Here is a 5,477-nt window from a genome sequence, read left to right on the forward strand (position 1 = left end):
TAAATTATTAAAGGAAAAAGGTGATTTTTGATTTCCAATAGCAACTAACAGTTATTTTAACCAAATCTTATTAGTAAATGCCTTTTCCTGGCATAGTAGACTGAACAAAGGTGGCCCAGAAGACTATGAGCACGCTGCAATGACCAGTCACCATTTCAGCATATATCTATATTTCTTTACTTTGCACTTGTCTACCTATTGTAATTTATAATTAGATATGTGAGTAATGATAGAACACAGATGTATTTATATTTTGCTTTTGTGAACTGTCACCAGTAGTTTACATGCTGTTTTGTTTTTTTTTTTCTCCTAGGTTAATATGTATCTAGTAGAAGTTTTGTAATACACTCTATTTGAACTCTTGCTGTTAAACAGAATTTGAATGAAAATCTGGAAACCAACAGTTCTCTCAGGAAACTAATTTTTACTGTTATGTGCTGCACTTTCATACACCATTATAGTTTCCTATACCATTGTGTAATTTAGTTCAAATATTGATTAGTAATTTCGTAAATCTGAAAAACACAATTCCCAGGTGATGACCATGACCCTAGAAAAAGTTTTGAGAAAACAACCTCATTACGAGACGTACCTTGCAATAGATGTTTGTTTAACTGGAAATCCACCAGAGCAGCTGCCCAGTGCAACGGTACATATTTGCTTCTGAATCCTTTCTCAAAGGCGCTATTTAAACATGTTGATGAACTGGACTGGATTTCTCCCCACCTCCATTCCAGCAAAACAAGGAGACTCAGAAGAAAAAATTTGTTTTGTTTTTGCAAGTAGTGCTCCGTGGTAAGTGAGAAATTTGCTTTCTATGATTCTGTTGAAATAGGAATGTGAAAAGTTTCCATATACCTGCACAGATGCAATGTCTGTGTGTACTTCTGCTTAGTCACATTTACACTTGAAAATGAATAAACTTCTACTTCTAGAAGTGTTTGTATATGGAGCTCCTACTTGTCCATATTTGGCTTGATGTAAAAGATCTGACTACTGCAGCTTCCCCATTTTGGAAAGAAGGAAACAAGAATTACCATGTTGAGAATATCATTTCAATTCAAGATATACAACTTGTTTCAGGTCCGGTTGTGATTTTTAACCTGTGAATAAGTGACACTGATACTAAGAATTTTATGATGCGTACATCTGTACTAGCTATCACTTAGCTACACACAGCATCCTTAGCAGTAACTCAGAACAACAGAAAATTTTCAGTCACTCCCGTTCTGGACTTAGTTCAGCACTGTGACCTAGAGGGGAAAGTTTGCATTGCCTGAGCCAGTTACACTTTACACTTCCTTTCTGGGCTCTGTTTTAGCTTTTCTTCGGCCAGTGTCTGCAAGGGAATTACTTCAGCCTGTCAGCACCTGACTTTAATTAGCTCGAGAAGTTTCTCAAAGGACTTTTCTCTTGGAGCAATTCTAGAAATTCCACAGAAAGGAGTAAGGAGTGAGAAAAAGGCAGATCATTAATAGATGATGGCTGAGGTGGTGTCAGTCTTCCTTTACTGCATCCCTGGCCAAAGATGTAAGTTGTCAGAAGGAACTGGATCCAGTGTCTCTTCTACTGTTGTCGGCAGCATTTACGCACGTGACCAACTTCACTCTTGCACAGAAGATTAGAGCTAACAAAATAGTACATTAAGTGCCACCAAAACAAAAGTGCTCAAGACAGAGATTATGTTTTTATAATAAAATGGGAACAAAGAGTACAAGATGAATCATGCTGTTAAGATGTGTGAGAGTTTGTGACACCTGTATCAAACCAAACTAGAAGTGTCCATCAGCTGCTTACCTTTCATATTTGTTTTGTGTCTTCATCTGCACTGTCAATGGAGATTGTGAACTTCAATTGTGAAGTAGAAACATGGACTGCATCCTGAAATACTCCTGTAAACTAAACACTTACTACTGGCAAAGGAAGGTCTATCTGAGTAACCCCGTCATACCTTAATGTTTTTGCTGCAAAAGTGGAAAAAAAAATCAGTAAAAAGAAAATCAATTAAAAAACAAACATATTTCTGCTGCATCCAGCATTTTTGTTCCACTAATCAGAACGCTGCATATTAATCTGATTTAAAAGAAGGATAAAACTATTCCCTCTTGACAGGACTTCTGTGGGGGGCTTGAGAACAAAGCAGAATTTTCTGTTTTTTTGTTTTTGTTTTGTTTTGTTTTGTTTTGTTTCTTTTTAATTAACTTATGCCTTTCTCCCTCCCCCAACTTTTTTTTCTAAAGTTTTTTTCTATAGTTTTTATATGGTTTATAGAGAAACTGGCCATGGTAGTTATGAAATCCAAACCGTGGAATGAATCATAGATAGTAATCTTGACTATTACTGCCTGCAAAACTCATCAGTGGCAATGACATGATACTTTAAGTCTCAATTTTTAGTTCTGGTGATAGAAAAAGTACAATATTATTTTCCTCCCTATTTCACAGTGTGAAATTTAGTTAGTGCTTGATGAATGTTTTGATTGTTTAAAATCGTCTATGAGTACTCATCTTTCGATTGCATATCTGAACTTAATCTTCTTAAACTTTCTTAATATATTTCCAAAAAGCATAAATCTTAATTTTTTTATTCCTTTCCTCAAAATCTGAATGCTTTAACTGTGATATGACCTATGAGCTGATATCTGACATAAGTCTGTGCATTCCATGATTTGAAAGAGAAAATCAAAGTATTGCCAAGATGGCGAATCTTTCCCTTCTCTGAACTATACATACTTGGATAATACTATTGATTTTTTAATGTGGTTAATATTGCCAGTCTGTGGTTCTGAATTTTTGCTTTCTGGTACTAGTAGTTAAAAGCAACAGGCTACAGTCATGTCAAATTATGTACTAAGAGTGTCTGTTGTGTGACTTTCAAGAACTAGAATTTGTGACCCAATCCTATAAGATTTGTAGTAAATATGTACATATGAGGTTGAATTTACAGATTTACCTGATTTTCTCTCATGAGAATAGAGAAGGTAACAACAGTAAGCTTTGCAAACCATTGAGGTTCACTAGGAAGTGTTTGATTTATTACAGAAGAAAAGCAATGAAAATGTTTGGTTAACTTCATAATGATCCATTGCGCCTCAGAAAAGTGGTACATAAAGTAACTAATATCACATGACTTCCTAAGCATGGATGTGGATTGAACTTCATCTCTTGTAGATTTTAGACATTATAATAGACAACTTTGTCATCTCAAGGTTATACACAGAATGTTTTTGCTTGGTACTGTCTGTGAGGAGACCAGAGAAGCTTTTACTGGTTTGACATGTAGCCACTGACCTCTCTACCAGATGGTGGAGGCTGGAGCACACTGATGCATCACACTGGTATTTGTTGCTTTCCTCAAGACAGCACAAGGCTACTCCTTTGCAGCCACTGATTTGAAAAACTCATACATGTCTTATCATGAATGAGATTGATGGAGCTGCAGCTCGTTACTCTGGAGTTTCATCCTTGGGGACTGAAAACCTTTTCACTGAAGACCACCAGTCCTCTCCTTCCAGTCTTTCTTTCTATGGTGAAAGAAAGTGTCAAATATGCTGACTCAGTATCTTAGAGGGATTTCTTGCACACTGATGAATAAGTCTAATTGGTCACCACCCAAAAACACCATCAGAATTACTTCAAGGATTCCAGTGACTCCATTTTACATGAATGGCCTTTGTTTATGGTGGGTAACACCCACCTTCTAAGTTTAGTTAAGGCAATTTCTGAAACACATCTGTTGTGATTTTATGATTTGCTCCCTTGTGAATCAGAGAAAGATCTTCGGTTTTCAGAAACTCCTTGATTTATTAGCTTCAATCCCAATTAATTGTGTTTGTTGACTTTTCTGCCAATAATTAATCCCTTCATTTCCAAACAAAAGTGCATGTGTACAGAAAATAGTTTTGATTCAAAGATAATTTTGTTTCAAAAATGTAATTAGGTACAAGCCAATTTTGATTAACATAGATATTTTCTACAAAAGTTATTTTAGTTAAACTCACAGAACAAAAACATTTAATTATTTCAACATACAAATTTATACAAATGCATAAGGTAAGAGTTATCCTGACATGCATGGGGGAATCTCATAGAGAAAAATATTCTCAGAAAGTTACTTACTATTTTTCAAAGTAAACTATTAGAAAAACAAATACGGGACAAAAAGTTAAACATGTTTTATTACTTCCAGCTTTGCACTTCTTTCTTCTGTGTTATTCTGGAGAACAACTCAAAAAAAATAATTCCTCAGGAAGAATACACCAGTCTACAAGTTAAATTTCTGATGCCATTTAGTTAAATCGAGCCTTTAGATACAAGAACTAAAGACCTGATTCTTCTTTACACAAAAGTCTCTTTATACCACTCTAACAGTACAGAAGGGCTGTAAAACAAATAACGCAATGAATGCCTGATTAAATGCCTACTGGCACAGACCGGAACAGTGAAATGAAAATTAACCTCCCAAATTTTAGTAAGTATTTTTATAATTTGAGAGCATTATGACTGCCATGAAAATCACCAACAACAAAAGGATAGAAACAAACTCACTACTTTTTATTTCATTTTTACGGCAGAGGATTTCAGGAATTGATTGAAGCTGTGAAAAAATAAAATAGATGACTGTGAAGGCCTCTGTGGATTTTGCATAGGAACAATTGTCTTTGTTTTTGGAGAAGTTGCAACATGAAAATAAGTGTTTATGATAGAAATGCTGACATAACATTACTAGTAGCACCTCTACCAGATTGTTACAGTGTCTGTTTACTCAGGTGCAGCATTAAATAAGAGATGTGAACTCACCATGGCAACTCCTGCATCACACTGCAGATATGCTGCTTCTAAGATACGGTAAACATTTCTGAAGAAATGTATCTGAATATGAGGTAAACATCTATCAACTTTGTATTATTTTTCAAAATACTTTGCTATACAGTATAACAAAAGGTGGTGTAGCTTGATGTGATGTAAATACTGGACTTTGCCTTTTGTTGTCCTATGATTATTACCTCAAAATGTAAATTTAGGTAGCTCCCAAATCCCTACGAGAAAAATAGTGGCAAGAGATTTACCAAGTTTCTCCAAAATTTCCTTATGGATTCTTAACCTGGAGTCTCACTTGACCTTTTCAGGCCTCCATCTGATGTCTCTGCACAAATACTGCTGTTCAACATAAGAGATCCAATGGAATTATATGAATTCATACAAGGTTGGAAATAGGTTTTTCTGCTGAACTGTTTTGCAGCTCAATTTTAAATTTACAACTGTTTCCCCTGATATAATTGATATAATTAAATAAATCTCAAAAAAATGAATACAGATATTAACATGCAAAAGTTCTATGTTCTGTAATAATTATTTAGATGAGTTCTACTAACCAGTATAACCTATTTTATTTTATTTTATTTTATTTTATTTTATTTTATTTTATTTTATTTTATTTTATTTTATTTTATTTTATTTTATTTTATTTTATTTTAT

At 34.3% G+C, this 5,477-nt stretch overlaps 1 long non-coding RNA gene across 1 annotated transcript in view; it reads left to right on the forward strand.

Annotated features, from left to right (window-relative positions):
* LOC107309927 overlaps positions 1-5,394 on the forward strand; it is a 6,817-nt gene extending 1,423 nt beyond the window's left edge. The window contains exons 2-4 of the long non-coding RNA XR_001553398.2: positions 314-795; positions 4,769-4,882; positions 5,129-5,394. This is a non-coding gene — a long non-coding RNA (uncharacterized LOC107309927). The remainder of the gene's footprint in view (positions 1-313; positions 796-4,768; positions 4,883-5,128) is intronic.
* Positions 5,395-5,477: the final 83 nt, after the last annotated feature.

This window comes from Coturnix japonica, chromosome 1, assembly GCF_001577835.2.
Source record: "Coturnix japonica isolate 7356 chromosome 1, Coturnix japonica 2.1, whole genome shotgun sequence".
In the NCBI taxonomy this organism is placed as follows: domain Eukaryota; kingdom Metazoa; phylum Chordata; class Aves; order Galliformes; family Phasianidae; genus Coturnix; species Coturnix japonica.